This window comes from Alligator mississippiensis, chromosome 7 (genome assembly GCF_030867095.1).
Source record: "Alligator mississippiensis isolate rAllMis1 chromosome 7, rAllMis1, whole genome shotgun sequence".
In the NCBI taxonomy this organism is placed as follows: Eukaryota; Metazoa; Chordata; order Crocodylia; family Alligatoridae; genus Alligator; species Alligator mississippiensis.
In genome coordinates this window covers 71944133-71971306 of record NC_081830.1, presented here as the reverse complement: position 1 = coordinate 71971306, position 27174 = coordinate 71944133, and the positions used below count along the sequence as shown (strand labels likewise).

General features: G+C 40.7%; 1 long non-coding RNA gene across 9 annotated transcripts in view; it reads right to left on the bottom strand.

Annotated features, from left to right (window-relative positions):
* LOC132251443 (uncharacterized) overlaps positions 1–27174 on the bottom strand; it is a 111134-nt gene that overhangs the window by 40188 nt on the left and 43772 nt on the right. For 5 of the 9 annotated variants that reach the window (XR_009463506.1, XR_009463513.1, XR_009463508.1 and 2 more), the window contains 4 exons: positions 19085–19274; positions 16157–16282; positions 15967–16059; positions 9642–9798 (listed from right to left, as the gene is read on the bottom strand). This is a non-coding gene — a long non-coding RNA (uncharacterized LOC132251443). Of the gene's footprint in view, positions 1–652; positions 855–1563; positions 7154–9641; positions 9799–15966; positions 16060–16156; positions 16283–19084; positions 19275–27174 lie in introns of all 9 variants that reach the window. The other 4 variants (XR_009463512.1, XR_009463510.1, XR_009463511.1 and 1 more) reach the window with 3 other exon arrangements.

The window sequence follows — 27174 nt, the reverse complement described above, 5'->3', positions numbered from 1 at the left end:
TTAGTACTCTCCATAGCCTCAAGTTCTCCATATGTCTAGTTTATTTTATCCGATTTCTCCTTGAGCAGAGGCAGTTTGGGGCCCAGGGGCCTGATTCCAGGATGCTGGACTGAACTGTGCCAGCACAGGGCTCTGGGGCCCAATCCCAGCATGTGGGGGTGCCTGATCCAAGGGGGGGGGGGGGGGAAGAAGAGGTAGCGAAGCTACACAGGCCCCAATCCAGATGTGTGAAGTTAAATTCAGCCCAGGTGAATGTAAAGTAAAATTCAGTCCACATCACTGATATGGACCAGAAGGCTGAGCAGTACTGTAACAAAACGTGGAAATTGTGACATTTAAAGAAACCGGCCAGCAGAGGAACTTGCTGTTGACTTTGCCTTGGTCTCGCAGAACCAGTGTCAACACTTGCATTGGAATCAATAAAAGCAGTTAGGCAAATGCTGTGAGCATTTAAAAATCCCTCCCATGCTGTGTTCTCTGCCCTTGAGAACTTCTCCCCAGCAAATATTTATTCTAAGCTAAAAATTAAGTTTCTTAAATTATTATTGCTTTTTTGTCTCTCATCATGGTTATCACACTTCCCATTCACATGTGTCTACAAATGCTATAGAAGCCAACTTTGCAAAGTTCTTCAAACAAGCAAGTATATTACCTTGAGACATGCAGATTCTCTTTGTGGTCATTTCACGCTTCCTTGCAATTAACACTTTTTTTTTTTCTTTTCTACATTTGCATGAGTAAGCACTAAGTTCTAAGAGAGCTGTTAGATATTCTTTCATTTAAATATTTAACCACACATCTTCAGTTCACTGATGCATCAGGGTGTCATTTTTGATAAAATATTGGCTCTCTCCCTGTATCAAAATAAAATTATTGTGCAGTAATTTAATGACACAGTTCTTCCTTTTTATGAGCTCTGAAAATATCTCATTAACAGTTTCACAAATTACCACGATAACTTATGCTGAAACGCTCATTTGTTCTCATCTATGAATAAATCTAGTTGACAAGTCTAAGGAAATATTGCAGGGAATTCCCAAGCTCAGATTCTGCATAAGCTTCACTAGGACACTGCAGAGTGGGAGATATCATGAAGGCAAACACATTTGATAAAAATAAGGTGTGAGGTACCATTTTGACAAGCCCACATTACGCTTATGCACACTATATGACTCTAGTATGATGAAAAGATTGTACAAACAGTCTCCCTTCCCACACACAGCTACCATTTCAGCACATTTCTCCATCTGGCAAAAAAAGAACACTCTCTTGCAATGTCTAATTTTGCAAGGCTTTTGGAACATTATTTTAATGATCTTTATGTCATTTAAGCATGATTACTTGTCCTCCAAGGCTCTTCCTGTTTATAGTTAAATAGTATTGGAGCATAGCCAGATACATTTTTAATGAAATGGTACAAAATACTACATTTTGGTAATAAAAGCTTAAAAATGACATTTACAATTTGAAATCGCAGCATGCACTTTGCATTCCGTTGGCTTTTTTGTTTTGATCTTATTGAAGTGTTAGATAAACAAAAATCAATTAAATAAGCATAATTACCAGTTAAATGTTACAGAATACCAGAGAAATGCAGGGCTTAATTCCAAAGGAAGTCAAGGTTGTAAATAAGTCATCCTTTTTTTTTTTTCATTTTCATGTTTCATATTGTTTCCTGGAGCCAGTGTGGCACAAGGCAGAGTGTACTGCATGCTACTGCTCAACAAATAATAAGGAAAATTATTCATAAATAATTCTAATTGGAATTATACTGCAAGAGCATTCACTAGCCCTTTTTTTTCACTTTTTTCAAGCATATGTAAGCTAACTGTTGATTCCAACAGTGTATGTAGGCGTTAGAACATCACAGATTTTGTATGTGCAATGGAAGTGTCATGCAGCCACTGTGTTTGTCCCTCAACCTGGTCTCTGTAGAGATCAAGCATGCCAGATAATGACCCTGGTTCTTTCCATGCTAAGAAGTCACTCAAAATAAGCAACTAAATATTTGTTATTGTACAATTATTGTGTGAATAAAGGACTGATACAACATCCTGGACTAGCAGGCAGTCATGTCAGAGGCCACAATTATAGTTTATCATGTGTTTGGCCTGTGTGTCAAGTGACTCTTTCTGAAACCTAGTCAAACAATTATGATACGGCTATGCAGATAAGGTTATGTAAGGTGTCCCAGAGGGCCATTTCTATCTCTGAAGTGTTGTGTGCCCAGTTGTGAAACAATGGCACTTCCCTTCATGTAGTATATCCCTTGCTTTTGATCATGATGCTATTAGTAGCATTAAGCCATGGCTGCCATTGTATCAAATATTAGATTTTATTCACAGAAACTTAATGTCTCCCTCCCTGTCCATCTCTTTAACAGGAAGAACTTTTGAACCTCAGGAACACACTTATGACCATAATACAAAGATTTAATGCATTTTCAAGTTGGTGGTTACCTGTCAAAGCATCCATTATTTTTGAGAGACAGCCCCACCAATTTTCTTGTTCTAGAAATGTTAGACATGGACTTTGCAAATATTTCCATTAAACCCATTGAACTTCATGTCTGATTAATCAAATGACTACTAGTATGGGGACTTAAAAATTCAGTGAACACAATTAGTACATCTATCGTTTCTTGTATATACAGTGGGATACTTCCCAACCAGATCCATAACTACACTGCTTCAGTTTTACATTGTTGCATTTCTACTCAGTGAATTTACTATATCATAAACCTGAAGTTATGGGGCCAATTCAGGTTAATGAACTTCTACGGTATGTGGACTTACTATAGCAGTTCTTCAATTTCTGGTTACTAAAAGAAGTCATAACAAAAAGTTCACAAACAATTCCCCGACTGAAATTTGTCCATATAAAATAGTCATTGTTAGATTTTGAACAAGGAACAAATTTGTAAAATTTATGATCTCTTCCTGGAAAATTCATAAACAGTAAAAGAAGTGATTCAAGTGTATAAATTCACCATTATAGCACAAGCTAGATACAGTAACAAATCATAAAATTAGGACTCCTTGCATTTCAACAAGAGAATTCATTCTCCCCTTGATATATACTTATAGCTCCCATTAGCACAACTGAGATTTAAATACAAGTACTGAAAGGAAAATAGAATCCATTAACACTTGCAATTTTTACTCACATGAGTAATCTTTATTCATATGAATTGGTGGGATTATTCTATTTAGGCATATAATATTACTTACATGACTAAGGCTTTCAGGCCCCTGGTAACACACGGGTTTATCCAAAACACAGTACAGCATTCAGCCAATGAATTCAGTGATGTATGCAAACTGTTAACAAAACACAGCTGTCCTGAGGTCAAAAATTACAGAACTCCCTGGGTCTGCTAATTTGCTGTTTGGTCTCCTAACAACCTGCAGAAGTTGCAAAGTGATGTGATGCTCTGGTTCCCCTTTCACTGCACTGGAGCACAGCATCCACATCACTCTACTGGCCTCTGCTGCCAGCATGTGAGAGAAAAAGAGAGTGACAACTGAACATAGGTCTTTCCATGTCCCTGTTTCATAAAGGAGCATCTAATCTTTGAAATGGAGCTGAAAGAAAAAAGCTCTTCAGTTGTAAGTTTGAAAATAATGTGTAAGATGATGATACATAAGGCTCTGCCCACAATACAGTTAAATCCATGCTAACAACAGTTTTGTGTGATTGAAGCTGTACAAGCAGCATCCATGGCTGTGATTAGTTCCCTTTCAGCTGTTTTGTGAAAAGAACCTAAACCAATTTTACAAGGTGAGGATTCTATCAGTGCATTTGTTTAACAAGCATACAGAAAGCAAGGGCATGGAAAAAACACCGAAAAACGAACAAAATGCAAATTACGCATTGCTTTCAGCATTCTTCTACACTTTAGGCATCACTGGATTATATTTTTAGTGTAGGGAATTAATTTTTAACAAGGGAACTAGTTTCTTTCTTATGACTCCCACTCCCCCATTGGCCTGTAGGTTGAATAAAAAGATTTAAAAACAGTTTTTTTAATTGAGGTTATGATGCCTTGAGTTCAGACATGTTTGTGTGTCAGCCCATGAAATATGTGGTATCGCTACAGGCAATGCATGCATCTTTCCATACAAGTGATTCCTGCAAGAGACTGAGGGTGAAATCCTGGCCCTGCAGAAGTAATACTATTGACCACACTGGCATCCAAAAGAAGGAGCCCAATTTTCTAAGGTGGCTAAGATCTGCTCAACACAGCAGAGAGGAGGAAGCCATATCAAAGTCAATGATTGTTCCCTTTCTCTCTGCCTCCCTCAACCCAGACACAAGCTAGAAGAGCCTTGCGTTTAGCCCACTGTTTCTCAAGCCGTGGGCCCTGACCCAAAAGCAGGTCTCAAGAATATATCAAAAGGGTTGTGAACAAATGTTATCAACTTTTTAATTCCAAACAGTGTATGTACAGGTTCCCTTCATCCACTAGTATAAGATATCACCACTGTAGACACAAAGGTCACTCAGTAGTGTTTTTGGGAGGAGAGGAATCAAAGTCCACATTAGAAACATACAGATACAATTTCTGAACTGTAATTTAGTAAAGGCATAATGGCCTTGTTCAGAAAGACAAAGTCATTTTCAGTGACCAAAAGGAATTAGGGGCCTCTTTATAGCACTGTGGCTAGCAAATTGACTTTGGCCCCGAGCTAAAAAAGTCACTGACCACCTATAAACTAACTTTTATTTCATGGTCCTCTTCACAAAGTTACTTGACTTTGGTTCAACATACAGGTGTTAAAGACAGACATAATATTATGATCTCAAGCTTGACAGAATGAGACATTATACTGTAACTTAGAACTCAGGATTACTTTCAGAAACAAACTATGAACAAACAATCAGATGCAACAAGTAATTAGAAGCTAAAAACTTATCTCAAAGCGGCTGATGCATGGTAACTATCTTAACCTAAAGCAGTTTACCCCTGAACAAACCAGCTAAATTGCTCCAGTTTAACTTTCACTTACCAAGGGGCAAGAATGGGCAGATGGACAGTGACCGTGTGTCATCTGCTCCACACTAAGTTCTCACCCCTTCCAACTCATTATAATTTGACCCTTTGTCAATGCCCACACTCTTTCTCTCTCTCTCTAGTCAGCATCATGATACATTTATCCTCTTCAGAACCTTGAGTATTAAACTTTCACAAGTGAGATCCACGTTTGGTTTAATTCAGGGATACCCTAACTGTTTGCTGTCAAAAAACTGTCGTTTCATGATTAAAGACGTGCCCTTTTTTACCCGCAAATGTGTTTCTGCTTGATTGGTAAACATGAAGTAAAGTGTGAGAGCATGCCAGTGTTAACCTGATGTAGCCAGAGGCTGCATGCATCAAATATTTTTGCTTTATTTGGAACATTCAGTTAATGAGAAAAATATTCTAATCAAAGAAATGTGTTTCCTTCAATTCTCTTCACAGAGGTGTTTGCTGCTTGAGAACAACATGTCCAATTATGCCTGCTTTGTTCTTAAAATAGGAAAAAGCTACAGAAATTTTTAAAATAAAACACTAAGCAAGTGCTCAGCTACACTCACTATTAATTATTTAATTATTTTTGGTTATTTTCAATCAAGTGACTAAGAAGAGAAGATCATCTTTTCACTCTGGATCATTTGGCAAAATATTCATACAGGGAGGCTGGGGGAAGGGGGCTAAGTTTATACAGTGAGCAGTGAGGTGCACTATAACTGGAAACAGAGAAGCAAAAATATTTTCACACAAGCAATTGTAGTGAGTGATGTAATTGAGGATAATGAGGGGAGGGAATATACATTTTGATACTTCATTAAGTGCTCAGTTACAAACCAGACTTGAGACTAGTTCTGGGCAGAACAATAAGAGGGAAGTGAGGATGCAAGAAAATGACCTGAGAATCTAGTGTTATATCTGTGTATAGGAGATAACCAGAGTGTGCTTGGGAAAGAGTCCGTGTTTGTGCAGGGGAAAGCTCATAACCTCCACAAAGCAAGAAGGCCATGACCCTCTAAACAATTGAAGAATTTCTTATTAAGTGAGTGTAAGCTATATCACCCAAATAATCCTACTTTATGTGGTGTATTCCTCCCGTTATCCCCTTTTCTTGTTGCTATTGTCCACCCTAATATTTTCTGATCGCTTAAATTTGTAGGGTAACATTTTCAAAAGCACATACGTGATTTTCTAAAGTGCCTTAGTCACTTATGAGTCATGAAACTGAGACTATTTGTTGACAGTAGCTTTTGAAAAGGGAGTTGAGACACCTTGAACTATTCTGGGCCTCTCTATAATTATGCCTGGAAGCTCTTCAGAGAATGAATGTGCCTCCCCCCCATGTTAGCCCTGTTCCTCTGTGGTGAGAAGCATTAGGCACACCTCTGGGCCATCCTCATCAGGGCCAGGTTGCAAGAGAATCTCACCGTGCAAAATCTCCATAATATACTGATGTGCTAATCCCTAATGGGCTCTAGAACCCCCTTATCTTGAACAGATCTCTTGCTCTGGTAATGATACAGAGTGTCTATCCACCAGCACATTTACAAAAGACTCTTCTATGTAAAGTAGACTCTGATGGTCTAGCAGGAACAGTGAGCAATATCAGACTGAAGAGATGGCAATTCTGAGCAGTTTCATGCAAAACAATTTTTGGAAGCGCCGGTTGTAATTTTGCTTGGCATTTACAGATCTATGCAAACTTGCTACCAGCTTTGTTTGCCAAATCAATGTGACTGGAATGAATAAAATCCTCAAACCAAATATAAATCGATTATAGTTATATATGTTAGGCTTCTTTTGACCTGCATTGTCCTATTGCTGTTTATAACGTTTTCCTACTCATTTGCTTCTTACAGATTCTGTCTCATGGGGTTGTGGAGTGAAGTGTGTTTTCATGGCCATGTACGTGCACATGTACATCGCAATGTTGTTAACATAAATGTAGGCATCTCGTCATGTTAGCATGCACAAAACTGATACGCATCTTCAGCCCTTTGCTTTCAAAGCCAGGGGCTACTACAACAGGGTATGAAGCCCGGAAAGGAAGAAAAAGGAGAACGTGACAGTTGTGATGATACCTGGTTTCCGTCAGACGGTTGGGAATATCACCCTGCTAGGGCATCACATTAGCATCATTGCCTGGAAAAGAATGGTTTTTCAGTGCTGACCTGATCCAAGGAGAAATGAGGACATCCCTGCTGGAGCAGGCAGCCTGTTCTTTGTCAGTTACTAATGATGCTTAGTAAAGGAGAGGGGAGAGGATTAAAAGGAAAACATGCGGCATATTATGAAGCCAAAGTAATCCTTCAGTTTATAGTGTGTTTATATACCTCACCATTTAATGATTAGTGCTATCATTACTATTTATTACTTATTTTATTGTATGCATCTGGGCAAACACTGCAAATGGCACATCAAGACCTAACAGCTATATGCCTCACTGATTTAGAAAGCAAAAAAACATATCCCTGTAGGTAGGGAGGCTTAATGAGGGGAAGAGTAAGGCAGGAAGAAAGAAAAGAGATGTATATTTCCTTTTCATCTCCCATCTTTCCCAGCAGCATAATAGGGCAGGCATGGAACTGGACACTGGTTCGAGAGATGCCAACAGCATCCCCCAGTGCTCCGCATCCTCTGCTCTGGTACTTGGTCCCTCCCACCCCCAAACCCTACCTTCCTTTGTAGCGTTCAGTAGCATCTCTTTCCAAGGCACCAAAATTGCTAGTTCTGTCTCTGCTTCTACCCAATCTCTCCCCTCTCTCTTCTTTTCCTTGAACACTTTTCTATTACCCACCTTAATCACTCAATAGAGAATAAAGGCTGTTTATCCCTATGAAATTAAGCCTATGAAAATAAACAACATCTTTCAATTATTTCTGTAATATGTCCACCACTTTCACTGTTATCTCAATTAGAAACCGAAGCATAGGAACCAGGAAAAACATCCTCTTTTAGTGTAAAGTAAATGCTCTTTCTGAGTCTGACTGAATTTGGGACAGTGGGACTGTATGTCTAAGAACCTGTCAGCATCCAATTAAGGTCTTCTTAATAAAGTATTCAAAGTGTAGCTTCTGTATGAATGTGCAATAGGAATTAAGTCAAATCATCATTCAAAACTTATCGTCAGAGACTTGTAAGGCAGACCATACGAGAAGAGGCTGAGGGACTTGGGCCTCTTCAGCCTAAAAAAGAAAAGGCTAAGAGGGGACTTGGTAGCAGCTTACCACTCGGCACAACTGTTCACCAGGACACCCTTGGGGAAAACCGGGAGTAATGGCCACAAACTCCTGAAAGACCGCTTCAGGCTCACCTCTAGGAAAACTTCTTCACAGTCAGGGTGTCCAGACTGTGCAACAGGCTCCCTCCAGAGGTGGTGCAATCACCTCCCTGGAAATCTTCAAGAGGAGACTGGACAGTCACCTTGCTGGGGTCACCTGACCCCAGTTGTCTTTTCTGCCTAGTGCAGGATGGGCTGGACTTGATGATCTTGTGAAGTCCCTTCCAGCCCCTAACCATCTATAAACCTATGAATCTATAATTTTTAACTTGAAACTATTTTGGAGATTCAGAAAATTTCAATGAATTCCTCTTCCTTTGCTTCAGTTTTTTTTATACTGCTTATGCATTTCTCACTTGCAGCTAGGATCAGGAGAAGAAATGTGTATTATCATATGAAATATTTTTCTTCTCAGTATTTCTGACCTGATTGAAATCAGGAGTACCACATATCTCAGGAAAAAACCTGCTTGTAAGATTTCCAGGTTGATTTATTTGCCAAAGAGCCTCAGGTCCATTCATATCAGGCACAAATAAACATCCCAAGATGTAGATGTTTAGTCAAACATTTCAAATCACCAAAACAGCTTTAAGTAACTTCTGTGATGTCTCTAAAGTCCTCTGCCTTTGTATTTCTCTTCAACCCTAACTTTAACATATAGTTGAGGTGCACACCTAAATGTCAAAGGCAGCAGTAGTAAATTAAGGACTTAATGTCTGAGTAGAGGATTCTCAGCACCTTTCAGAATGAGGCTCCCAGCCCACCGCCCACTATTAAGTGTCACTCAGGAACAACAGTATAGACTGACTGCATAGTCACTGATATCCTCTCCAGTTTCAGAAAGTATATACTGTCTCTGACAGCACTGCTATGGTGATAGGCCAACATTTTCAAAAGGTATTAGAGATTATGTGTTACTTTTTTTTGGATGTCCACCTTGAGAGAGAACCATTATTTTCAGAAAGTACTGAGTGTTCTTTGTTTGAAAATCTGGCCCTTTTAAGGTATATCAGGTTAGCAACCAAAAATCATTGCTAGTTAGACTTAAAGCTCTTTTGTGGGAGGGGACTATCTGTCTGTTCTACATTTGTATAGAACTTACCATACTGGGGTCATGGCCCGTGACTGGGTCTGCTTAGAACTACTACAATAAAAATATAATTAATCCTAAAAAAAAGTAGAATTAAAACATGTTTTTAATCCTGGCCATTTTCAGTATGATTTGATTTAATTCTGTCCTTTTATAGTTGCATTTATCTATTGATCATTAAAACCCAAATAAGAAAAACAGTATAAGCACAGAAGGAAATTACATATAAATATTCTATTGTACCATGCAGCTTGGCATACCTGCTTTCATTCTCTCAGCTCCTCGACAGGATGGTCTTCAATTCTGTACAACTATTTTGTAGTTGAATAGCCAGCATTTCTTGCTGTTGGACTCTTTTTTCTCTCTCTGTGCCCTCCACAGGCTGAATCTTTGCCACAGAGCACTCTGATTCTGATCCTGTGAAAATATAAATATATTCTAATCCCATGGCCTGACTTGAGGCAGGATTTCAGCTCTTGGAGGGCAAGAACCATTCTATCCTCATTGGTAGATAGACTGATTTGAACAAATGCATACTACTCTATGAAGCTGGTCTTTGCATTCGCTGGAAAAAAAATATGTTGGTGTTCTTATGGGGGGTTTTGTGAGTTTGTTTTTTGACGGACATAAAATGACTCATTTTTTTTGTATCTAAATCTGAAATGTTTAATTTTTCCTTGCACCTAGCGTTATCACTAAAATCAGTAATTAGGCTCTTCAGTGGATTAGTCCACTAGCTTGCAGACCCGAGTTAAAAACATTGCTGGAGTCCATATGTTAATGAGCATGATGTTCTCATTCGAAAGCTATTGCATAATTCGGTACAGTTGTCCGTTTATGTTTGAGATACCTAGTCTTGAGCTAGCAAACATCTTCCAGAATAGAACTCGGATGTTTTGACTGTTTTGACAAGACCTGCACAATACTTACCTACACTACATTTGACCAAAGCAAGCTCTCTTACCCCCTCATTTCCATGAGCCCTCAATTCACTCCTAGTCTTTTTTTTCTAAGTATTATAAAATACCTCCAAAAAACCTCAGTAGCAATAAAACAGTTTCAATATATCTTTTAGTTCAGCAAAAAACACTTTTTTACTCTTTAAAATACAAGTGCCTCGAAGGCTAAACTTGTTGTTGCCTAAAATAGTGCTTCTGAATATATAAACACACAGCTCCCAAGCGCTCTTTTTGTGTAGCTCACAATAACTTCACTCATATAAAAAACCACCTATGGCAATTCTATCAAAATAAAGAGTTTAAACAAAACCTTAGAATCTGGCAGACTTACAATTAAACCACACTTCTACTGCATCCTTAAAACTTGCATATGAAGTTGGTAGATTAGTCAGTGCTTTGTAATATATATATTCTAGAGAAGAGATAAAACATAGTCTCCAACCCTTTTAGGAATGTGGGTAATGTCAACCTAGTAAAATGTATTCGAGAATACATGATCAGATCACTTCAAATACCAAAGAGCGGGAAAAGTTCAAGAAGGGTTAAGCTGGTAGAAAAGAAATAGAATCAACGATATGCAATGATCAACAGTAGAATGAATATCAGACACATCCAAGAAATTTCCAAATTTTCATTGGGTACAGTTGCTCATTGAACCATAGACACTTAACCATTCACCTCCACCTGTCAGCTTTATATGGACAATATGCCTGATTCAAACTGATAGCACATATCTGAGCCAAATAAGTGAATATTTTTACTAAATGTTGTCTGTCACATCAAGTTATTCTGTTTTGGCTTCTTCACCATATGTACTAACATGATGTGGTATAACATAACATGATGCGTCATTGGAGACTTAATGCAACATGACAGGAAAACATTGCTGAACTTTCGGAATAAACACCTGCTTTTAACAGTTTGCTGGAAACAGTTATGTAAGATGTGTAGCATGAAAACCAACAGAGTACACTGTGGTTTCCTAAACGTTGATCTCCAGCATGTTCCACAACACACTTTATTTTTTTCCATTTTTATTTCACAAACCCTCTCTCCTTTGTATTCTTTTCCTAGAGGGAACTGTTTGTGCATTAACAGAACAAAACATAACTCATCAGAAATGCAGGTGGAAACGCATGAAAAAAGCTAGCACAGTCTAATGAAAAGGCGTGACAGTAAGTAATACAGTTACCCGCTGGCGTGATTAAAAATAGAGAAAAATACCTCTAAAATTGAACCTGAATTATATCAGTAAAAACTAGGCAGCAAAATATGTATTCCTAAAAGGAGATAGGAATTGATATATTAAGAAACTATAGTACTAATCCAGTTACTCTCAAGTTTTTGGACTCAAAGTTGAGAGTCTCTGTACCTTTTCTCCAACTCACCCCGTTTCAAAAACTAATTTATTTCATACAGTTCATAAAAATTGTATGACTGGAAATATGTTTTTCAAACAAAATGGAAAAAGAACTGTATTTTATTAATTAAAAAAAACTAACCCTGTTTTAATCACAACAGACAATACAACTCATGTGTGATTTCCCACTGCTTGAGAAGAGCTGAGCTTAGTCAGCTGGTCCCAAACAGGTTGTTTAAAGACATGTTTAAAACAACTTGCTAGTGCTACTGCCTTCACTCAAAGGAATGGGAAATTTACCCTGCAGAAAAATAATAGAAAATAATAGTTTGCAAAGAACTCTGAAAGATCACAGCAGGTCAGAATGGTTTTGCCACTATGGATGCTGACTTGAAATCTCTGGCTGCGTCCAGATGAGAGCAGCCATGCGATATATGGTGCTGCATACCCGTCTGTGGCATCACACACTTCACATTCAGGTGTTCCCTATGCTGCAAGGTAGCAGCGCAGGGTAGGGGGTTGACTCCAGGAGAATCAAATGGGTGTGTTGGTAGCCTTTGATCAGGATCAGGCAGTTCCTCAGGAGATGGTTTTCAGAAAAACCTGAGTTCAGTGCACCTTGTTCTCTTTGAAAATGAAAAAAAATGTTGAAAAAGCAGAAAGGCATTTCCATAGGTAGTATCAAGCAAAAGGGCATTTGGTGTGTTTCTAAACTTCCTAAACCCCTTGAACTACAGTGTCTGAAAATAAGATTTGAAATCCCAGTATACCTTGGTCCTTCCTCAACTGTGGATATCACAATTGTGTTATGTTGTCTTCTAATTTTAATGTAAAAATGTGTATTTTGCAACAGCTGCCCAATCCTTCAATAGGATCCATGCAGATGTATTGATTTATCAGTGTAGGACAATGGTCAAATCAAAATAATATATTTTCAGATAGCACATATATGTATGTAGAGCAGCCTTGCAAAATTATTTTGAAAATATACATAAAAATCGAGAGGTATAGAACCAAATTCCACTGCACTCATTTAAGCTAAGAGAAAGTTTGGCCCATAGGGTCTAATTCTTTTTTCATCTTCTTCGGTGGAATTCTTCCTCTTTTATAACAGTAACAGGAGAATTAGTCCCATGCTATGATGTGGAAAGTCAGAACTCCTAGTTTCAGTTCTCATCTCTGCTACTGTGTCTCAGGGTAGTCTCAAATAAGGTGCTTACAGAAGTTACAGAAGGGCACCTCAATTATGCTGTAACTTTTTGCATTTATAAGCACTTAAAGTCACAGCTTCATTGCAACTAACAGATGTTCAGTGTTTGATGGTGGGGGCTAGGTTCCTCCATGTACTAGCTGAGGCCAGGCGGCAGGGGGCACTGTAGCCTGTTGTGGAAGCCAGCCAGCCCAATCACTGCCAAGCTGCTACCCCTTCCCTGCCTGCCAGCTGGCTGAAAAGAGCCAGCCGGGACTCATTCCTCAGTGTGGGGGGGTTGGGAGGGCAGTGTGAGGGCAGCTTGAGGGATTGTGTCCCCTCCCCACTGGGAGCATGGGGCACTGAGGACCTTTTCCTACTGAGGGGGTCCCATATGGGACATCTCCACCCCCAAATGCTACCCAGCTGCTCTCCCTACCCCACCTGCCATCTGGATGCACAGGGAGGAGACCCTCTACCTCCTCCCTGTGGCAGACCAGAGGCGTGACACATAACCTTCATAGGGAACTGTATACAAGTTCCCAAAGACATGCTAATTTAGCGTGCTTTCATTTACTACCTGATTTAACAAAGGTTACATTTTTTGCATGATCTGATATTTTAAAAGTGCTCTGTAGCTGTGCACATGTGTTATGACATGGCTGCAGAGTGCTTTTAGGGCCCAAGTCTCACAAAAAATGTCACTTCTGCCTGCACCTGTAGGCAACTTAACAATGACTAAGTGAAGTTAAAATGCAAGCAAATGCATGTTCAAGCAGTTTAGTACATGTTTCATAGTTTCATAGTTGGTAGGGTCGGAAGGGACCCGAGGAGATCATCTAGTCCAACCCCCTGCCATGGCAGGAAAGAATACTGGGGTCAAATGACCCCAGCCAGATGTTCGTCCAGCCTCCTTTTAAAGACCCCCAGAGTAGGAGCCAGCACCACTTCTTTTGGAAGTCGGTTCCAGGTCCTAGCTGCCCTGACAGTGAAATAGCATTTCCTAATGTCTAGCCTGAAACTACCCTCCACTAGCTTGTGTCCATTGTTTCTTGTAAGTCCTGGGATTGCTCCAGGAAACAGGGACTCCCCCAATATCTGCTGGTCCCCCTTGACTAGTTTGTAGACTGCCACTAGATCCCCTCTCAGCCTTCTCTTTTGGAGGCTGAACAGGTTCAGGTCCCTCAGCCTCTCCTCGTAGGGCCTGCCCTGCTGACCCCTGATCATGCAGGTGGCCCTCCTTTGGACCCTTTCCATATTGGCCACATCCCTCCTGAAGTACGGCACCCAGAACTGGATGCAGTACTCCAACTGCGGCCTGACCAGTATCGCATAGAGGGGGAGGATCACCTCCTTGGACCTGCCTGAGATGCATCTCTGGATTCATGACAAGGTATGGTTGGCCTTCCTGACCGCGTTCCCACACTGTCGGCCCATGTTCCTTGTGGCATCAATGATGACTCCAAGATCCTTTTCTGTCTCAACACTGGCAAGAAGGGAGTTCCCCAGCCTGTAGGTGTGCCACTGGTTCTTCCTCCCCAGGTGCAGTACCCTGCACTTGTCAGGGTTCAACCCCATCCTGTTCTCTTCGGCCCACCCCTGTAACCTGTCTAGATCCACTTGCAGCCTGTTCATTCCTACTACTCACTTCACCCCACATCTTAGTGTCATCTGCAAACTTGAACAGGGTGCTTTCTACCCCCTCGCTCAAGTCACTGATGAAGATGTTGAATAGTGCGGGGCCGAGGACTGAGCCCTGGGGAACCCCACTGCCCACATCCCTCCAGGTCAAATAAGACCCATCCACCACCACCCTCTGGGTGTGGCCCTCCAGCCAGTTAGTGACCCATCTGACTGTGTAGGCATCAACACCACTGTCTCCTCGTTGACACAAAGTATCATCGTGTTTGACCCCTTACCCCAGGCAGGAAAGAGGACTGCGGTCAGACAACTCCAGCCAGGTGCCTATCTAGCCTCCTCTTGAAGACCTCCAAGTTAGATGATAGCACCACCTCTCTTGGCAGCCTGTTCCAGATTCTGGCTACCCTTACTGTGAAAAATTTCTTCCTAATGTCTAACCTAAATCTACTATCCACTTGTTTGTACACATTATTCCTAGTTACTCCTAGGGGTAATGCATTTATAGTATGTAAAAGGAAACAAAGTCTGGATTGAATACATCTGAGGCCTCTGCAAAGTTTTTCAGTAGGACTTCACTGTTCAAATTCTCTGCCCTATTTGCTGCAAACTGTTCTGTCATGCTAGGGTCAGACCTATGAAGGAAGGAGAGGAGCCAGGGAAACAGCCCAGGAAATATGCCCAAAGCTAGCATATGTATCAGGTACAGACATGGGATCCTGTTAGATTGAAAGAAAGGGAACCTTCCGTGTGCCTCAGGCTAGCGATAAATGGGAAGACGAAGACATCCTGATTTCCCAAGAGGCATAAACTATTTTTACCACCAAGCTTTCAGTTAGCTCACAGCAGCTGGAAAAGCACACCATGCCGTACTGAGGCCTGTACAATAAACATCACACTAGCAATAAAAGCTGTCCCTAATGGGGCACCATCCTACCACACACATACTCCAGTTTAGGGCCACTTGTATTTGCTGTTTCACCAGCCTGTCGGAAGCTGCCCTGAAAATAATACAACTTTTAATGAACAAAATGTTCTGGTTCAGAAAAGAGGCATTCAGATCATCTGGAGTGAGGAGGAGGAGGGACAGTGTCTTTATTATTAAGTTATAAAGTATTGTACATTTGATAGCACAGTAGGCCAGATCCTGCAGTCTTTCCAAATGCAAAACTCCTTTTTGACCTTCAACTGAAATTAAACACCCAGAGGGATTGGGCAAAGAGGATTTTAATTTATATTAAAAATGGGGACATTGTTGACTCTTTTTAATAGCAAGGCCCTGAAGGGTGCGCCCCACAAGTTGGCAACGTATTTTAATGTATTTATTTGATTATGCATTCATTCTTTCATTCATTCATCTGTTCAGTCATTCATTCAGATACTCATTCATTCATCCCTGTCTTTTTGCAGGAAAGGAACATAAGCCAGCAGTGGCATACTTCTCCACTGTCCTGATTTACAGTGATCTCTCTGAGTTTGTATCAATAAATCTCGTTGGTCCTCTTCAATCCAGTATTATCCCTCATTAAGGACTAGGATTTAAAAAGAGATTAAAAATAATGTCAGATTAAAAACATATATATTTCAATTGTGCCTTGATTAAAGTGCTGGGGATTTTTTATTCAATACCTTTAATATTTATGGCTCTCGGGATCTTTATAACTCAATTTCACAAACCATCTCTGATTTTTATGAGTTTGGCCTGCTGGTTTTCCTTTCAGAATGGAATGATACAGCTTTAAGGTGCAGTAGTAGCTGGAAAGACAAAAAGAATCAGATAATAATAAAGATTAGCATTTATAGAGAGCTTTGCAATCTTCAAAGCACTGTGCAAGCTTTAATGGTTTAATCCACAGTGAAGCATGGAAGTATTATCTATGTTTTACAGCTGAGGAAACTGAGGCAGAGAGGGAAATGAGTCACATGTGGTTACAGAGGCATGCACTCCTAGAGTTTTAGAACTCTGTATCTGAGAGATATTAGGCTTGTGCTCAGACTACTAGATCTAACCCCAAAGGACTAATTAGGGAAGAGAACACAAACCTCAATTATTCCTTCTAGTGTGTTGCATACCAGCTTGAAAATGAGCAGGGGTTATGTATAAAAGATGGTATCTGCAGCAGTACTATGGCCCTAGAAAGCCTTAGCAGGAGAGCATCCAGAGCTGTGGTGGCTGCTTTGGTATCATGATGAGTGCTATAAGCTACAGCAGAAAGATTTACAGGGACAAAGCGACAATGTTCCAAGTTTTCCCTTGTAAAGAAATCTCTTGTGAAGAGAGATCTATTGTTAAGAGAATATCTGCTCCAACACACCAAAGTATACCTTTTAAATGCACATCTGAACTTGCCTGCTTTACAGGATCTCTCAATGTCCTCTCAAGAGAGTGTTTCTCTAAGCTGTTCATGGCTAAAGTGCCCTACACTGCGCTTCTATTATCCAGCAGCCTTAGACAGCTGTAGCATAACTTTGGAAGTGAGTGTAGTCAGGAGAATCAACCGCACCTCTGCAAAGTCTGTGCCCTGGCAGCAAGAGCAGCCCCACAACTGACCTTTGTCAGGGAACTTCAAAACAGTCCCTGGCTGCTGCTGCTTTTAGAGCAGCAGCCAGAATGGGCATAGCATGCAGCAGAAAACCCCCGGGACTATTTAGCAGTTCTCAGCAAGGGTAAGACCGACCCCTCCCTGCTCTCAGCACTGGGACCCGCCCGTTGCTCTCAGGACCAGTGTGCACCCTCCCTTGGAACCACAGCCCTTTGCTCTCCTGCAGGGTTTGCCCAGGACACCAACTCCTTTTGTTATGCCTCTGTCAGATAGTGCTGGGTTTGCATGTAGTCTATTTTGCACTTACAATGGTAATAAAATGATATGTGAGAAATATTATGCAACAGTTTCCATCCCTCTATCTCTCTTGTTTCCTTTGCCCCCAAGTACACCTCCCTTGTCCCGCTTGTGTAATTCTTACACATGTGAGAATATTCATTGAAAAACGCTGAAGCCAATGTTAGTAGGGGTTGCCCATATGGTAACAGTTGCAGGGGAAAAAAAAAAATTCCCATCCTCATTTCCTCAAACATACCAAATTAATCTTTCAGACAACTTGCAAAAGCAATGTGTCCCTGAACTGTGAACCTTGGAAAATATTTGACAGTGTATTAGCATCTCTGCTACTTGTTATCACAGGGAATAATGGTGTTTAAATGGATAAGTTCATAAATGTCTTCATTTCTCTCCAGTGCTCCAACACACTTCAGCTTTTTTCCTTAGAAGAATAGTTCTTTTTCTTCACAATTTCTCAGAAGCATAAGATAAAACCCTCAAAAACCCAAAGATGTAACCTTAATGTTTATTTATCCTTAAAAACAAATCTGTCAGTAATAACATAGTTAAGTAACATACTTGCAATGTATTATAAAGTTATTACATGTCTTTATGTTTCTTAGGCCGTAGTTCCACTTGATACTTGAACCATGCTAAAGGCACTGGAAAGACGAGTGTCCACATGTCAAAGCTCATTCATTCATGTTAAGTCCCCTCTGAGAGTCTCAAAATTAGACCACTTCAGACAAGGGTTAACTTTGACCATGCTACTTAGGTTGTGTTAGGGTAACTTCAGTCTGCCTCATGGAGATAAAATGAGGACTTTATAGGTCTCTAGCATCCCGACACGCAAAGCTTCCAGACTTTTCACCCCCTCTGCCACCGCAGGGATAGAGCCCAGGTATCTTGGCTTATAGCCATGTCCCTACTTGCTGCCCCTCTAGGCTAAGTACAGACAGTCAAAATACATGAGGCTGAATTGATTCAATCTTTGTATGTTAATCTAAACTGTACAGATTGAACCAATAAGCAAGTGAACAGACATTCATTTTTGATTCCAGAAATGCAGGCACATGCCTGCAGTGGCCCAGGTCAAAAGCCAGGGGGTGCTAAAGCATGTTTCCCTGCCTAGCTGGGGCAGACATCTTGGGCCAAGGCTAGCCCACCACCCTGCGAGGGGGCTGCAGGGTAGGTGTAAAGCATCCTGGGATGCTGAGAAAACATGAGTTAACTTGAATCTGGAGGGGATCTGGGACAGAATTTCATTAAACCAATTTAACTAAAATCAGTTAAGTCTGATACTACAGCCATCCAGGTTCATCTTAAACTGGTTTTGGCCATTTTGAAAACAGTTTATGTGCACTGAACTTCTGTTGTGTTACAGATTTGAGCTGGTTTCTGATCACTTATACTAGTTTGTGTGTGATTTCTGGCCCTAGCCCTAGTGGCAAGTCAGAGCTGTGTAGGCAAGAAATGGTATTAACCTTTAAATGTAACAACTCACAGCACTTTCTAACTTTAACACCACTTAACACTCCACAGATTTAATATGATGCATGTGTAACTTCAGGAAGCGTATGGTCTCCTGGTAAACAAAGAAGACAAATCACAAATTCAATCAGTATAGAACCATGGGAGCGTGGTGTTACACGCACACCCTAACACTGAGTGCAGTTAAAACACAAGCAAAATCCACTTCTTTATCTTAACTTTGATTAAGAAACCTGTTATCACTTACGATATTTATATCCTCTTTCTTCATGTGACTTTTTGACGCTCCATTCCATAACCTTGTTTAGGTGCTGCAACTGCTTTTATAAACGCAGAAGTTCCCTGAGTCCCACAGGCCTATGCAAACTACTGTTGATGGTAAGAGCTTTCTGGTCTGGTCCTTCCTTCTATTTTCATGATGCTGTCATTTAAAATTGCTGAAAAAAAAATAATAAGGTTAGAAATATCACAGAAAAACATACGCTATTTGTGATTTTTAAATATTTATGCATTTCATTATAAATAGCAAACTTGTTAAAATCAGGGTCTGCTTTTGCTGCAGGCAAGGTTGGAACATAGGGAACTGTGGTACAGAGTGAACCAGCTGCAAAATTTGGGTCCAGGTTCATATTCAGATTTTTATCTACACAGAGCTTTGCAACTAAACAGACATATATCTTACCTACTTATAGGACCACCATTATTCTGATATCTGAGGACTTAACAGTTCCTAATGTATTAATCCTCAGAGCAACCCTGAAATGTTGCTGCCCCTACTTTCTAGACAGAAAATTGAGGGGCAGAGAGAACATAACATAAGATGTGCCATACCAACTCAGGGCATCTAATTTAGTATTTGTCTGTAATAGTAGCAAGGAATAGATGCATTAGAGGGAAAGTTTATGAACATGTCAATGTTTAGTATAGCCCATCCCATATCATACCCTTTTTTCATCTGCCATGATTTGTTTAGGGATGTCAGAGGATACATCTCTGACTGTTTTGTTTAATAGCTCTGAATGGCCCTACCCTTCATGAATTTGTCTAATCTCTTTGAATTTGATTATACTATCTACCTCTGCAATATGTTGTGTCAGTGAGTTCCACAAATTAACTATGCCTGGTAAAAAAGTACTTCCCCTGTTTGTGTTAAACATCCTGTATAACATTGCTTGTCTAGAGTCATATAGGAAGAGTGACACAGGTCAAAGCAGGAAAGTGAACCCCGGTCTCCCAAAGCCATTGTCATTACTGTATAAGGGTCCTCATTAAAGAGATGCTGAATATCAGTCTCCCTCTTTAACATAATTTTTTAAAATGCCAAGCACTTAGAAAACATTTCAAAGGGGAATATTAATGATTTTGTTAATATTTTTAATATGCTGTGAGGAGATATATTTACATTTAGAGCTAAAAAGTTCCTTTGTAAGGAAAACATTAAGTTATAATATTAACTTAAGAAAAATTTAGACTACAAAGTTATAATCATGTTTGTTGCTGGCAAACGTTTGGATTACTGCAAAGCAATGTTTGTTTAAAATTTGTTATTTCTACTGGAAGTAGGTTACTCAGCATTGGTATTTTCAAAAGTTTATTCATCGAGTCATAGAAGAGAAACAAAGTAATGTGATTTGGATGACTATTTTCTGTATTTGAAAACCTACTCTCTAATATCAGCCAAAGATGCTTTGCTGTTAATTTATAGATTATCAAATGCCCATTCAGACTTTCTCTGAATATTTTTGCAGCGCAAATATATTTACAAACATAAAGGTATTTCCAAAACATTAGCAAAACAACCCCCCACATCAAATTCACCTTATTTTGTATTAGATGAATACCATTTACCCAGCTGTAACGGTAATGCTGTGTGCTATGCATCGAAGTCATCACTGAGATAATACCAATTATATTGGCAAAGTTATACCATAGGTAATTGGGTCTAAAAAATCTATTAGCCTTTGCAACCATCTCCTTTGAATTATATTTATTTCTCTACACAGCATTCTGTTTGTCCTGTGCACGCTACAGCTGCATATTGAAGCAGCACAGTAAAGGCTTTGGGGATTTCCTTACAATAATGTTGAAATCTCTTTCCTGGTTAGTATTCTGCAGCACCATTCCATTTAGCAGACATTTTCTCTTCTCCAAGATTTCAATAGGCTACATTTATCAGCATGGAGCAGCAATCAACATGCATTTGCCCGTGTATTTATATAACTCAAATCTTTCTGTATCCAGCTGCACACTTCCTCATTATTTGCTAGCCCTCCGTTCAAAAATGTTGCTCTCTGTGCTGTCATTTTGGAAGTACTATGTGTTTGTGTGTTTGCATGTGTGCACATGCATGTGTGCACGTGTGCTTTTAAAATATGTTGCAGTGTGATGTAATGTTACCAGCACGACCGCTGCATTACTCATGAGCTGGGAAGCCATAAATGAGTTATTGATGTGATCGTAAACAGGAACAAGTGATGCCTCTATTTCATACAGTGAAGGAGTTTGGTGTATGCTGTATGTATTACAATGTCAACAATATTTTTTTTAAATGGTATTTGTCTATTTTTTGATCTCCTTCAGTGGCATAACTGAGGGGGGTTATGATTGTCATTGATTGGGGCAACAGCCCCAGGTACCACCTTTGTGAGGGGATGGAAAAATTGTTGCCACAACAGTGACAGCTGATCACATCACCACAACTTCTGAGGTGACTGGTTTCACCACTGCATGAACACTGCTTCCTATGTCATGTCTGCCCAGTGCAGAGCTGCCTTGCTATCCAAATCCCATGTGCCTTGGATCTCTTTTGTTGTAATGTGTCTTTGAACCATAAATCCGACTCTGTGGGCCTTGGAGAAAAGAAAAAAATCAAACATATTTTAGAAACCTCTACAGGTAATCTAAAATAACTTCCCTATAGAGAATCAAGTCATGAAGTTAGGTCTCTGTATTTCATGACATTTAGAAGGAAAAAATGACCACTGTTAAGCCATGGGATAAATGCTATTATTGTCTTCTTTTATGTGGCATAAAGCATACATATCAAGAGCTATTTGACTTTACCTCTGTGGCTGGTCCTACTTATTTCCTATTATAAGACAAATCATTATAATTTGAAAGGGAAGTCCCATAGTTTGTGAGAAAAGAGATTCAAATATGTGGGAGGTAATTTAAAGAAATGGAAAATCTCTGAGACCTGTTCCCAGATTTGGAAGGTAGTTGTAATGGAAAGGTATTAGTGGGCAGAACAAGGTGATTCATTCAGGATCTTATTGTAAATGAAACGTATTGCATTGTCACTGAACAGATTATTATACAAGTATAGCCATGTAAACAATCACACAGGGGTGACAACCTGGCCCCATCCAAATTGATGACAAATCTCCTATTGATTTTCAAGGGGCCAGATTTCAACATATGTCTATTCTATCACTGATATATGTCTATTCCATATTGTTTTGCTCCATGAAAAGTGTCTCACCAAGATTAAAGATGAAAAAACTTTCTCTCTTGGAGAAAATTCTTCAAACAAATGCAAGATTCGATTTATTTTGTACAATGCTTCCCAGCCCATGTCTTGCCACCATAAATGGGGTTATGCAAGGCACTATGAGAGAGTACAAGACATTGAAGATCTTATTAAAAAAAAAAAACCCAAAACACCTCACTCCTTCTCTTCACTCTCATTACTCTCCAACATCAAATGTTCTCTGTCATCCACCCAAAAGACACAATATAACTTATACATAGGCCTTATATATATATATTCCTGTGATTACTGTTTGTTTTCTTGCCTTTATAGTAAATGTAAAGCAGACACTTTTTCATTTCAAATAAAATGTCTATGATTAGAAAAGATTAAGACAGTCTGACTTAGTTTTTCTATGAACTTGCAAATTAAATATCAACTTCTTTCTTTGTGATCAGTCTGACAGTCACATGAGCTTTTCCTATCAAAAGAAATTTACAGAATGGTTTCCATATTCTAATGTTGAACCACAGAATGGCATATACATGTCTGTGTAATGGGGTGGTCCTCCAGGGTGTCCCCTTTGTGATGGGATGGTAACTACCTACTCTGATCCCCTAGCCTAGCCCCTTTCTCTGTCTCTCTTGTCTGCCATGTCTTAGTGTTGTTTGAGCTGCTTCCTTGACAGGCTGCCTTTAGGAAACCTAAGCCTAAGCCGTAAGCGTCTTGTCTCCCTATCCTGTCCCTGGCCCCAAGTTTGACTGGGCAGTGTGGGGTGATGCTCCCTCTGTTTTTCTCCTGCCCCCACCCACTCCACTTTCCTGTCAGTGGGTGAATGCCCAACCCTGCCACACTCCTGTCCATCTTAGTTCTCCATTTTGTCTGAGCTTTAGCCAGTCTGGGCTCTGGTCCCCTCCCAGATCTCTCACCCCAAAACCTTCAAAATAAGTCCAAAAAGAAAAAAAAACAGGAAAAGATCAGAATGCACTGGGCACTCCACTCTGTAGCCTCCTTGCTTCCCCTCACATCTGCCCCAGTTCACCAAGTGTTACTACTGTCATGAGCAGAAAAATGAAAAAAAAAAACCCCTGAAACCCAGCACGTACTGGGCTCTCATACCCAATCTATGGTCCTCAGAATGCGTCACTCTACCAGACCTTTCTGGTGTTATCACAAACAGTTCTTGGGCATACTTAGTAGGCCTGTACAAAGCTTCGGGTGCTGATTTGATTCAGAGAATATTCGGCCCAATTTGGCGGCCAAATCTCCAAATCTGAATCGAATCAGGAGACCAATAAAAAGGTCTGAATTGATTCAAAGCTCTCTGAATTGATTCAAGAAAGATTTGGAGACCTTTGGAGAACTTCAGAGAGATGCCGAGATCTCTGGGGCAGTCCCCGCTCACCACCACAGGGAGCTGGACCTGGACTCCGTGCCGATAAGTTGGGGGCTGCGGCGGGGGGGGGGGCGGGGCATGCTGAAGGAAGAGGGAAGGGACCTCCAGCTGGACCCACCCCCTGCCTGCTCCTCCAGCCCTACTGAGCACCCCGATCCCCTCCCACTTTCCCACACCCATCAATGGTTGCCCCACCCAGCCCCAGCATCCTGGCTGTTAAAAAAATAAAAATAAAAATTCCCTGCACTCACTGACTGCTGCAGTGGCCATCATGGCTTCTGGGGGCTTGTGGAAGAGCACCCCCACACATCACAGGGCAGTGGGGGGCAGCAGGGATTGCCCCCAAGCCTGGCAGTAGCCAGGGAGTGTGGGGTTTGTTTGTTTTTTTTTTAAAGAGCCAGGATGCTGCGGCTGGGAGAGCGGGTGGGGTATGTGGGCCCATGGCAGAGCTCCCCATGCAGCGTGGGGCAGTGGGGGGCAGCAGGGATTGCCCCCTTCCCCCTCTACACCTAGCAGCAGCTGGTGAGTGCAGGGCTTAAAAAAAAAAGTACTGGGATGCTGGGGCTGGGTGGGCAGCCATTGATGGGGCTGGGAGAGTGGACGGAGTGTGTGGCCTGTTTGATTTGGAGATTCAGCAATGGCCAAATCTCTGAATCAGATTCAGCTGAATCGATTCAGGTCAGTGATTTGAATTGCTGAATCAAATTAATGCCCCCCAAATCGGCCAAATTCAAAACAAATACTAGCTGCTTCACACCAGCCTAAGCTTAGCCTCCTGTCTCTCCCTCATGCTCCTCTGGACTGAACATAACCATGCTCAATTCTTTGTATCCCCTTCCCAGGACCCTCCGAGGCACACACAAAAAAAAAAATTAAAAAAGAGAAAGAGAGAAAGGAAAAAAAAGAAGAACCTCAGTACTTTCTAAGCGCTCACTCTTTCATTCTTGGTTGATGGAAGTGCCTCCTCTTAGGCAGCAGCTCTCCTGGGTGGTCAGGTCACCTGTACAGTTCTGCCCCCCACTACCACGGTGGCTAACACCCTCCCTCTGGCCTGGGGAGAGTTGCTATCTCAGTCAGCCATGCGCACTTGGTCAGCTGACTGGGTTTTTTGGACACAGGCATAGTCAATCTCTTTCTCTCTTTCCTCTGCTTGATTCTGCAGCTGGCCAACCATTAGCTGAGCTTTGCAAATGTGTGCCCCACAGCCCAAGATCTGGCATCTCTCCTCTGGGGTTCCTATACCTCCTCCTGTCCATCTAGGAGCTTCCACTGGCAGCAGGGATCTCTTCTGCCCTGGCCATGCAGGCAGCATCTCTCCTTACAGCAGGTGATTCTCGGCTTCTTTGGGCTACAAAGGTTCGGGGCTTAAAGGGACCCTGCTGCCTTTCCTTACCTGGCTCCCTCATCTCAGTAACAGGGCTAGGGTCTTCTGTTACAGCCTGCAATTTAGCAAGGTCTTAGGCATGTGTTTAAGTTTCATTTCCTTGATCTTATTTATTAAAGCCTCAATTTTGTCAACTGACTTAGTTCAAAGGAACCTGTATAGAAATCTTCATAGATCCATGTCAGTGCAGGAGCCTGTCTATATATAGTCAAATGCAGATTTTGAGCTTAAGAGCACAGCCTAGAAGCCATTGGTCAACTGAAAGACACCATTTACTTTAGTGAACTTCAGCTCAGTTGTTAGATACTAACATTTAAGCAAAATATAGGGCCTATGATCCCCATGTAAACCTTAACCGAAGAAAGATTTGAAGGAAAAGTCAAAAAACACAATTATGCAACAATAGCAATTTTTGTTTTATAATGGTGAGACCATATTTGCATCCAAATTCTGCATACCATGCATAAGACAGAATCAGATATAGACAGATAATAGGAAGCTCAGTACATTGATTCAGATGCTTGAATCACATCATTTATGATATACAAACAAAAGAGTCAAGAAACATGTCAAATATCTAGTTTGCCTAGATTATAGTGAGGAGATAATAGTTCTTAATTATTTATAAGTATTTGAGAGGATGCACCAAGGAAGTAAAGAATGCTTTGGGGAAGGACATAGACATAGACATAACTAAGATGAATGGGATTCAAGGGAAAATGCAGTTGAATATTAAGGGTGAATTATTCCCAGTCGAGACATCAGCAGAGCCCCATTAGGTAAGACTACTTACCTACTTACTACATCCCCTCCTCCACTCTTCTTTGGCTATCATAACCCCTTTCCCCCATGCATAGGTGCTGAAAGAGATCACTATGCCTCTGCCATATTCTTTGGACAAATAAGACAAAAGAAAAGAGAAGAAACCTACCATTCGTATTAACAGTTTTTCAGGGACTCAAGCTGAGTGCAACAGACTCACACTTAGGTATCTTAAATCTACTGATGCATCTAATTAGCGGAAGAGAATCTAACCCAATGTATGTACATATTAGACCAAGTGGATATGCATATTAGGTAAAAAATCATGACTAAATTTGGATTCTCTTTATATGCAAGTTACTCAAGAGCTGCTCTTTTCTAGGAGTCCAGCATTATGGTTAAAACTGCATAATCCCTTGAGATTCCTTCAAATATAAATCTTATCCAAAAGCCATTTGAAATATAAAGTAATTCAAAATAAAACTGTCTGAAGAAAAAGTTGAATGGGTTTCCCAAACAGATCCCAGAGGTATGTACTATGTCTGATTCCAACTGTGTCAAACATACGGAATGAATGAAAATACTGCTGCAAAACAGGAGGTTTAGTGCTGTATGGGTTAGCAGCAGCACAGCAATCTGGTGGTTGTTAGGTGACCAGGGAAGCTCACACTGCTAGGTTCATTGGGAATTAGATAAGTCATTAAATTCAACCTTTTATTAAATCCTCTCCACTGGCCCTTTAATATGTGCTGCCTGTTTCCTAGATTATCTAAATCTTGGTTAGCTCAGTCACATCATATTTATGTTTTAAACACTCATGATTGCAGACTTGCAGTCTTGTTTCTCTTGGCATTAGAGACAATTCCACTTACATGTCTCAGTGACTTTAAAAACGAAATATTGTCTCTGATGTACTCTTTCTTGACTTGTTTCATAAATGGTTTCTTGCTGCAGCACTGTGCCTATTGAAGTCTATGGGAGATATATCAATGGGAACAAGAGCTTAATGGTAGTCAGAGGTCCTGCCATTCGCAGCCCTGTACTGGGACTAATGAGGAACTGCACTAGTCCAAGGGAAGTACTAAGGCATTCGTAGCACTCTAGCACGTGACCCTGGAGCTCCGGGAGGCAGAAGCAAAGTGCCTACTTGTACATCCTTTCAACTCCAGGCCCTGTAACTACCCACTTATGCTGGTTGATGCACGAAGGTGGGGAGAGATAACTCTGGCTCTTGCCTGGAAGTACTAAGGGAACAAGGTTTGCCTGGTCCATAAACCATGCAAGGAATAGGAAGACTGCCATCACACACATCCTTACCCATAGATT